Source organism: Grammomys surdaster, unplaced genomic scaffold (assembly GCF_004785775.1).
Source record: "Grammomys surdaster isolate TR1022 unplaced genomic scaffold, NIH_TR_1.0 174, whole genome shotgun sequence".
NCBI classification, from domain to species: Eukaryota; Metazoa; Chordata; class Mammalia; order Rodentia; family Muridae; genus Grammomys; species Grammomys surdaster.
The window spans coordinates 18869345-18879926 of NW_021604622.1; the positions used below are offsets into that span (position 1 = coordinate 18869345).

The following is a 10582-nucleotide window of genomic DNA, read 5'->3' on the forward strand; positions in this document are numbered from 1 at the left end:
GGGGGAGGGGGGTGTGAGAGGGACAAGGACAGGGAGCTCGAGTGGCATGCAGAGGAACCTGGGGAAATTAGTATAAACAAAATTCATTCTAGAAATATATACATCCCTCAGAGTGGAGGAGGAGCTTTATTGGAAACACATGAGTCTAAAACCTGATGGACAGGAAGCAAAACGGAGTGACTACAATCTAAGAAGACAATGTACATAAACACCATAAGAGTGAAAAATGAGATGACTGTTGGGGTCAGAGGAGCAAGGAACGTTTATTGACTACATAGAAACATCAAAATTACTTACTCACATGACTTATTCTCCCTAAGATAGTTTTAGTGGTTGATCTCTGTATACATCGATATAGTAACTGTCCTACAAGGAAGAAATTATTACTAGTCCCCCTTCCCATGAGAAAATTGAAGATTATAGGCGGTAAATAACTCACCCTCAGCCAGCAAACAACTAATGGTTTGAAAAGTCGCAATTTGGCTCCCCAACGCAGCTCCTTAACCAAAGGAAAAGCAGCCTGGAAGGATAGCGCCTTCCCAAAGCGTAGAGCAAGTAGCCTTGAAGGATAAATAAGCTTTCAACAGGAAAACCATGAGAAAATTCAAAGTGTTAGCATCCTTGGGAACAAACAGGAAGTGCTCATTGAAAACTACCAGAAAATCCTTTGACACTCATGAAATAGCCAAGGACAGTCTTTTCCCAGGAATGGGAGACTGTCGACCAGAAAGATACAGGTTGCCTAATGAAAAAAAAAAAATCTAGGTTGCCACAGAAGAGTCAACTGTGGGAACAATTAGAAGAAAATAAAAGGCATAGATAGCTCAAGTATCAAGAAGAGAGTTTTAGGAAGTATCTCTGTGAAGTCAGATACTACATTAAAAAACACAAGAACAGATTATACAACTTGACCAGGTCAAGGATCTGTGGACTCCTGCCCCCTCCATGACCTTGCTCCTAGAGGTGGTGGGGGCCAGTGGGGGGGTTGAAATGCTTGCCTCTTAGGAGGCTCAAACAATATCTGAGCAGCTTGTAAGCTTGTCAGTCAACACCAAGAGTCTGGGCAGAGTGACTCCAGGAATCCGCAGTATTGTCAAGGCTGATTTCTGTATTACTCCTGGGATTTGGTAGGAATGAAAGTGTGCACGCGAATGTGGGATGAGGCAAAGAGAAAAAAAAACACAGAGCTGAAACATGAAAAGGTATACATGGAGAAAGGTAGGTTCTAGAAGATTCAGGAATGTCTAAACTAAGTTTGGTAAAGACAGACTTGCTATTCAGAAGAGGAAGAGAAGTATATCTAATTCTAAATGCTGTTCCCTCACTCAACACTACACTCTTCTAGATGAGTGTGGTGAAATATGAACTAAAATATGAACTATTCCAAGCAAAACGCTTCTTCATAAGGCCTCTGAGTAGTACTGTTGGCTCATAAGGCAACAAATAGAGGGAGGAGGAGGGGAGGGGAACGAAGGGGAGGAGAGGAGAGGGGAGGGGGGGGGGGGAGGGGAGGGGAGAGGAGGGGAGGGGAGGGGAGGGGAGGGGAGATTGCAGCATGCATGCAGAGGAACCTGGGGAAATTAATATGATCAAAATTCATTCTAAAAATGTACGTTCCTCAGAGTGGGGGAAGGAGGTTTATTGGAAGCATATGAGTCTAAAACCTGATGGACAGGAAGCAGTAAGCCTCCAGTTGTAGGTTTTCATTTAGCCAGTTGTCTATCCTCTTTGGCTGCTTAGCTTTCTATACAGGATTTGTTAAGTACTGGGGGCAAGAGGGGGCATTTCACCAGCTGAAAGTCTGCACAACCGTCCTAGTGACTGTTCCACTTGGGGAGGTCTTAGTGTGACACAGTAGACCATGTAGCAGTAGACAGACTCTTGGTATTCCCCCTGGTTTCTTGGGCTTCTAAGATACAGAGGCACCAAGCAAGAATTGATGTATATATTCTCAACCAGGACTAAAAGGGCCTTGACTCGTTCGAATCCCTATTCTCCTTCACTACAAAACCTGATTCGGGCCTAGACAAGCTTTCTCTGGAGTCATTTGTCATTCGATTACTCAGTCCCTTTATATTCTGTTATACTGTGTTGAAAGCTTTAGCAGTCAAATGAACCTGAGTAATGACCTAAAGCTCTCCTTCAATATTTATTCAAATATATCTGATGTCTGTAGAACAAAGGTTTTGTTTTGTGTGTATTTTATGGTAGTTACTGTTCAATGGGAGCCGGATAAATACTATAAAGTCACTGTACATAGGAACATGAAACTCTGGCTATAAAATTCTAAGATGAAAAGAATCAATACAACGATGTTTACGGACTAAATTCTGTAAATCTTTCTTTCACCATGGCAGTAGAAAAATAAGTGTGCTAAGCTACACTTGAGATTTCCATTCCAGTAAATGAAACACGACTGAGTTCCATGGCAGCAAACTGTCACCGTGATCCACGGTGACATTAACAATAAGCATACAGACAGCCTACAAACAATAATGTCATGATTTCCCCACTCTGAGTAACTGTGTGCACAATAGACGGATCAGTTTTCAAACTGTACCTCCTCTAACTGATCCTACAAGTCTTGCCCATTAAAGCCTGAGCTGATTATTGTGCTGCTGCTATGGACCTGACAGGTGAGGCTTCTCTTTGAACGCAAAGGTTGCCTGGCTACTGACATGATACAGAGCCCCTCGTAATACATCCTGCCAAGTGAGGCAAGCACTCTCGGCACTCATGAATTATGCATTTTCATCCACCGTCCAATTTGCTTTTAGAGTCCATCATGGCCTCTCTGGTTGTTATTTATTTGCACTTAACGGGTGGTCCTTTCAAAAGCACTGGCTGCAGCATCCTCACGCAGGATTCTCCACGAATCACCTGCGCTTTCCAGTCAATACGGTAAGTGAACCGCAACCAACTACCTCAGGAAATGCAAGCTGCTGAGATCATTTCTAAGCCACATTTCCCCTTCCAAAGACTCAGGAAAGCAATACACGTCTTATTACCGCAACTAATTTAGAACTCTCAAAGAGAATCCAAAATAAAGTGCGGGGGTGGGGGGTGGGGGGTTGGGGGTGGAAAAACTGATAGCAGCTGAGGTATTTTTGCTGTTTATTAGTGGACCAGACAGGGCGAGATGGGCTTCAAGCCATGACAGTTCCTCTTACTTGTAGCTGCCTGACAAAGAAAGAAGGTCGGCAGACACTAGGAATAGCTACAACTTATTTCCAGTCATATCCAACCCCAAATATAAAAGGATGAGTCACACATTTTATGACTGCCTAAACTTGCAATAGGTTTTTATTTTAATGTATCCTTTTCTTTTCCAATCAACAAGTATAGAAATGTCCAGGCTTAAAACCACTTTTCTAGTTGTAGTCACTATCACAGAAACAAACAAACAAACAAATAAAAAACATTCTAGAATTCTTTATACCTACCCTTAATTAAACAGAGAATGTGCTTTTCCTTGGTGTCTTGAATAGCACAAAGAAGTGCTCAATGAATGGCTCCTAAGTTAATAAAAGAATGAAAACATCACTAGGCGAATACATCTAGGAAACTGCAAAGCTAAGTTCAGACGACACAGTACAACATCAGGGCCCTGGTCATCGAGTTTCTCCTGACAGTTGATTTCTTTCAGTAAGCACATTCTCCTCCACAGTTTCATCTTCTTCTTCAAGTTTGAGCCTCCAAGCTACCTAATGAGACACCACTCAAAAAAGAAATGTTCCAGCGTGGGGTGGCATCACAGGGACTTCTCACTAGAGTAACTGGCCTGGACTAGCTCCTAAGAATCTATGTCTTCATCAGCATACCATAGAGAAACCTAGCACATGGACAAGGGGCCAAACTGAGCAGTTCACGCATGAAGTGTAAGAGGCCTAAGACTTTTGTATCAACTCTACTTCCCGAGTGTGAAAAGAGAACTAGTAAGATTGCTGGTGGCCATAAAGAAAATTAAAAGTAAATAAGGAAAATAGAAAGCCAGGAAACCTAGCCTTGTCTAAGCCGGAAATGATGAGGCTAAATAGAACGTGGGGGTCTTGGTCCCACTGAGACATCATCGGCTCACAGGACATACTGCCTATACTGCCTTTGGGTTCTTTTGGCAGGCGGAGAGCTAAACATTAGAGTCCAACACTTTTCCAGCAGCCAACCCCCATCCCCACTCACCTCTGCTGCTCTCTTGCCAAACTCCTCAGTGAGTACCATAGAGGGAACAAGATGTAGCAGCCTTTGCTGAGAAATGCCCCTGACAATGGTGCAGAGAAACCCCTGTATGCATGCACCAGGACTTAGGCAGGCTCTTGTTCACCCCCAACCGCCAGCAACTTTGTCCTTAATCATGGAGAACACAGGACAGGTGCTATTTGGGTTTGAATGCTCTCTCATTACATAAGGCAATGCTTTGGTTGTTGTTCAAGATTTGCAGCCTATGCTAGGAGACAATACTGTTCTCAGAGGCATCCACTTTATGTAATTAGAGTTCATGTTTCAGAAAACGGGTTTTTCTCTTTGGGTTCAAATAGAACTTTAATGGCTTGAATTCTGACCCAGTATACTTAGTAGAGAGAGAAAAAAAAAAAGGCATGTGGGGTTTGACATCAGCAGATTTCGATGACCTATAGGGCTTGGAACAGGAAAGTCAGCCTCTGCAAAGCCAAGCTTGCCTGAAGAAGAGAGGGTCAGTAGGTCACTACTGTATTCTCTGCAGGCTAGGGAATGAAATCAGTAGGTCTCCACTCCATTTTGTTTACACTCTCCTACCTGAAACAAAGTCTCTGCTTTATGTACATGTTTCAGAGTCAACCTGAAACTCAAGTTACCCTGAAAACCCAGCATGAAATAGCAATCAGACAATCGCCGCCTTCACAATGGAGAAACAAGAGAACATTGACTCAATTATAATTAAATAATCGGCTTCCTTAATGATCCTTAATGATCCTAGGTCAGACACGTCAAAAATGCAGTCCTCTGTGAACGCTAGGATGCTAAGGGCAGATAATGTAAATAAATCTTACAATGATGAAAAACAGACAGTCCACACCAATAAAGGATGAATAAAACCCAGAAGAGCAAACGGCTGGGTCCAGGAAACGTAGGAAAATGCCCCCCAGGGAACTAGCAAGAGCAGAGATTTCATTTAATGTGCCCTCAGCAGACAGTGTGCTTTCCCAACGACCTCCATCTTTCTTACTTCAGGCTAGATGAGGAGGGCTGCAGTAAAGAGCATGGAACTAAGCACTGTACTCTCTCCCCAATTCACCTGTTTGAGGTTGACTCACAGCTTTCAAATTGAACTATTTTTTTCCACAAGAAGATTTTATTTTCCGTCCAAGGGTGTAAAGCCATATATATTCAAGCACAATGTTTAAAAAGAACTAACAGAAACCTGTCGTCAACCTTAGCACAGAATCCAGGACAAATCTCAGGCATCTCCATTTCATTCTTATAGCTTTAGAGAAAGCGAGTGAAGAAGCTGATCTTGGAGACCACATGGTTTGCCAAAATGGTGTTCAACCTCCTGGGTCCTAAAGACCCACATAACATGGACTCACCACAGCCATGACACTAACTGTTCAGGTTCAGCCACTTTTAACTGCCCAGGGTTGGTTATTACGGTTGCAGTATCAATGTCTAGGACTGCACCTCTTAGCTGTATACCTTGGTCTTCATAAAAATGTGTAATAATAATACATGTGTCTAACGAGAAGACCTAACAGGCTCAAATCCACCTACTGACTTGATTCAGAAAAGACAGAAACATTCTGACTCTGTGCTACACATCCGTTACTCACAGGAAAACAAGATCATCTCTGACTTCTCCTGGACACTTATTGCCTATGTCACAGAAAAACTCTGCCTTTTGAAAGGACCAAAGGGGATACCGCAAATGTCAGCCTAAGGGTTAAAGTCAGGTAAAGCTTCTTAAGCAATTTTAACAAACCAACCACGGTAGAAAATTGGATTCTTTTGCAAGAACTAGAGTAGAAAAATATATTGTTAAGGTCTCTTCATTCTCCCTGTAAAATTGTGACACATAGACCAAGTCGTGAGCTGCTAAGAAATGTGGTAAACAGGGGAAGGTGGAAAGTATGCAGACACCAGACAAAATGGAAATAATTAAACCTCACATGCCAGCAACAGTGCGTCTGCAGGTTCACCTGATCAGGCATGCATTTTTTTTTCCCTAATAGTTGAATAAACCAGGTTCCTATCCTAGGCACACTCAACCATGTGTCCTACATGTGACACATACCTTGCACCTTGACAACTTCCTATTCTTATTATACCACTGTGGGGGGTAGGATACAAATTAAACTTCCTGATTGGCCCAGGACAGCCAATGAAGATCAGGAGAGTCAACACAGAGAGCAGCCACAGACTGACACAGGGACCAGAGAGTTCATACACCTCTCAGATGTTGAGGTGAGCGTAGATACAAGCTTGAAAGGAGTGCTAAATCTATGACTCACACGCCTGCTTTAAGGGGGAAAACCCTAGCAAACCTCTTGTTGAATTAAGTGGGTAGAATGTGTTACTGTGTCATTAACATGAGACAAGAGGACCTAAAATAGATTTGGTTGAACCAAATCCCTTAGAACAGAACCCCCAACTCTTCGTGATCCAGAACCTGTCCCTCACATCTCTACACACACAGGATCTCCTCTTCAAAACAACTCAGCTTCCTCTCCTCAAAAACCCATGGCTCAAATATAATCAATGTGGACTTTCTGTTTGACTTTGTTACATGTGAATACAACAGAAAATGTTTCGGGTAAAAAGGACATAAACAAGAATTGGCTGAAGACCTACTGTGTGTGTGTGCATCAAGAGCTGATTTCCTTCCCTTTCCTACAGACGATCTACTTGAAGGTTCTGTTTAGGTATTTCCATTTTGGAAATGGATTTAACAACATTGCTGCTTAGGGTATATTATGACAAAAAGCAAGGAGGCAGGAAGACCAAATCTGCATCTTCAATGAACCAAAACAACCAAGGAGAAGCAAATGGCAAACTGAAATTACCCAAGACCATGAGTAAGCCAGAGAACATCTACAGAGATAGTGATCAGAACCAGAATGTTACTTCCTTTGGCGCCAACTGAATCAGGCTGTCCCGTGTGATAGGTACCGAAATAAAGATACCCAGTATTGATGGCACTAAAGATCTGCTCCCTTCATTTGGCAAGCTCCAGTTTCATCGATTTTCCCACAATAACATAATTTGTTCTTTATGGCTGAATAACATTGTATGGTGTGTGTGTGTGTGTGTGTGTCCATTAAGTTATGTCTGATTGCATAACTTGGAACAGTGCTGTCAAAAACATGGAGGTAGAAGTATCTTTGTGGTATGTTGCTTTAGAGTGCTTTTGATATATTTTCTTATATAGTAAGGATAAAAATCACATGATAATTATAGTTTTAATTTATTATTATTGATAGTGTATGTGTGTATGTGCTGTGAATGCAGGTAGTGTGTGTGTGTGTGTGTGTGTGTGTGTGTACCATGTCTTCTAAGGGTACATTAAATAAAATCCTCCTCCTGTTTGTACCCTGGAGGTGTTTTCCTAAATCTGCTGGACCCAGTCATTTGGTGTTCTGGGTTTTATTTGTCCTTTACTGGTACAGACTGTCTGCTGTCATTACCGTAAGATTTATTGTGAGAGAACACTCTTCAGGGATCAGTCCTCTCCTTCTCCCACTGGTCCTGAGGTTGAACCGACAGGCCTGTGTGGTGAGCACTCTTAAGTGACTAGGCCATATTTCCAGCCCTGCTTTTTTCAGGAACCTCTACATGAATTTCCATGCTGGCAGGACTTCTTCACATTTTAGCGTTCTCTCAACAGTGAACAGGTGCTGAGACCATGCACCCTCACCTGGGGTAGCTGTTTGCTTTCTTAATCACATACGTCAAAGGGAGAAGTTAAAGGAGGCCAACCCAGAAGACAAGAACCACCTTTTCTCTCTTATGTGGAACATAAATGATACATATGAGCTATTAAGACCAAGAACAGGAGAAGGTACTTTGAGTGAACAGGGGACAGGGTACTGCTTGCTAGCTGACAATGACATTGGGAAACTCTAATCTTCTCAGTTACTATATGATAATTTCCAAAAGCTTTATAAAAACAGAAAACATTCACTCTCTCCATTTTTTTTCCATCGGCCCTCCAATATTTCACACAATCCTTATAAGCCTCTGGATTGGAACTAAGTGTGACTTACACTAACTTCCAGGGGTCTGCGCCAGAGTTCGCACTTTGTCATTGTATACACTTGGGACTCCGACTTTTATTTAAAAACTGCATCCAGAACTCACTAGATACAAACAACTCACTCATCAACCTACCTCATTGTATTTTTGCACCCAGACTGACTCTATCTAACTGTGGTTTGGAAACTGCCCTTCCAAAATCATCACCATCACCGTCACCATCATCATCACCATCATCATCATCCACAAAGCCAGAATGATAGTCTTGACAAAACCATATCCCTTTTTTTTTTAGAATTAGTGACTAGAACACACCTCCATAACATTCCCTGCCTCATCTGATCTGCCCACCCACCCCACCCAATCATTCTACACTCCAGGGGTCATTTCCAGCAGAACTAGTGTATGCTCTGTAGACAGAAAGGACAACAACGGCAGACAGATAAGCCACCATCACCAGGCGCACAGTTGTTACATGAGTGTCCTACACTCTTGTAATGCATACAGCCGTTGATGGGGAAAGTAATTTGAAAAAAAAAAAAAAAGGAGAACATAAACTAGTTTTTTAACCGAAACTTGCTTTTTCAATTACAAATAAATGTAAATTAATTGCTAAAAAAAAGAATAGAGAAACTGCTTATGGTTCTTTTAAAAATGAAGTGTGCTTGTTTTTCATAACCAGCACTCATTTCCATATAGGATATTAAACAACGTTTCTTTGAGAAAAAAAAAAAAACTCCCCCTTCAAGATTTATCTAGCTCAAAATGCTAAATACTCTCAAGTACGGTGCAAATAAAGATTTCCAATTAGGATACATTGTTGAAGTGCCTGAATGCAAATTCCATTTATAGTGTTTTTCTCAAGTGGCCAGATACATCTTTACATGGTACAAATACAAAGCACCATATGTGGTAATTAACTCTGAAGGATTCTTATGTTCCATAAACCCTCCCGCACGTACTGGCAGATAAAATGCACGTAATTTACGTAACACTGTGAGACGTCAAACCTGCCCTCGACCTTGTAAGCACACGGACACTGGGGGGACCCAGATATGCGATCAAAGCAATTTTGCCCTCTTGGTTTGTTAATCAACTGAATGTGAAGGGAAGTTTCGAAAACTATGAGTTATTTAGAGATGTGGGGAGAAGGTTGGCTACTCAGTTCTCTCAAAAGTACACAGGAGAAATCAAAACACTGAAAGGAGCATCTAACTTCACAGTGCAACTGTTCCCCGCAAGGCATGATTCATTTGTGAACAGTACCATTGTAAAGTCAAAGAATTTTCAAAAAAATGTAGCTAAGTCCTCTGAATCCTGTAAATGAAGAACAGTGGCTGATTTTCAGCTTTGTCAAGTGATTTTACTTGTAGGATTAAAGCTGAAAATTCCAGAACTTAACCCCTTCTTCAAGAGCCGATATCAGCAAATTGGGCTGTCTCTGCTCATCCACAGAAATAAAGTTTTCTCCCAAAATTCGGGCATGGTCATTCACTAACACTGCCTGTTGCTCCTTCTCATCCCAAGAGCAAAGCTGAACAACTATAATAGACACTGTGTAGCCAGAAGTCTAAAATAGTCCCCATCTGGTCCTTTAAGTTTGCTAAGTCTGGTGTGGTGACAGCGGTGACATTAGTCATCCCAGCTCTCAGGAGGCTGAGACAGGAAGATCACAAGATTGAAGCCAGCCTGGGCTACCTATGCAGACTTTGGATGGCAAGAAAGTAACGAAAGTGGAGAAGGAGGGCTTGCTGAATTGCATCTCAATCTTAGGTGAAAGGACACTACCCAGTGACCACATGGGAATCCTTGATTCACGTTTATTAGTGGCTATAAATATGAATCAGGTATTTGTTCGCTTTCAACAGAACTATCACTGAGAAAGAACGACACATGGAGATGCATGTGGACTGGGAAAGAAGAGAGTTGGGGGATGAGGTTGACGGGGTCGGGGTAGTGGCTTTATTGTTTGATTGATTGATTATATCCCAGACTTCGAGACAGCAAAGAGACGGAGACTGTATCAGAAGCACAGCGCTTACAGGTCCAACACTCTGGGCTACCACAGGGGATGGCAATGCCTTTTCCTGAGAGGTTATTTATAAAATTTGAGGTGAGAGATTTAAATGTTCCTCCCTTGAGCAGAGGACATGGCCCTCTGTGAGGCCCTCGTGGTCGTATCGTGCCTGGCCCTCTCCAAAGTTAAGACGCTTATCTCTGTGATGGTTCCATGGTGTCAAAGAATCATCCAGTGATAAAAGGGAGAGAAAAGAACTACTCTTCTCTTCATACCATGAGTTTCTCCCCAGACTGCTCTTCTCCATCATTAGGCCTAGCCTGGGCTCTTCTCCATCATTAG

The 10582-nt window shown here is 42.2% G+C and overlaps 1 protein-coding gene across 4 annotated transcripts in view; it reads right to left on the reverse strand.

Moving 5' to 3' along the window:
• The window catches only part of Basp1 (brain abundant membrane attached signal protein 1), a 50292-nt gene that overhangs the window by 11585 nt on the left and 28125 nt on the right, over window positions 1-10582 (reverse strand). Inside the window, exon 1 of one of the 4 annotated variants that reach the window (XM_028767644.1) lies at window positions 3444-3481. The exons of 2 other annotated variants lie outside the window; for them this stretch is intronic. The gene's annotated coding sequence lies outside the window, so the exon portion shown is untranslated. Of the gene's footprint in view, window positions 1-439; window positions 532-3443; window positions 3482-10582 lie in introns of those variants that run through there. One more of the 4 variants, XM_028767643.1, reaches the window with a different exon arrangement.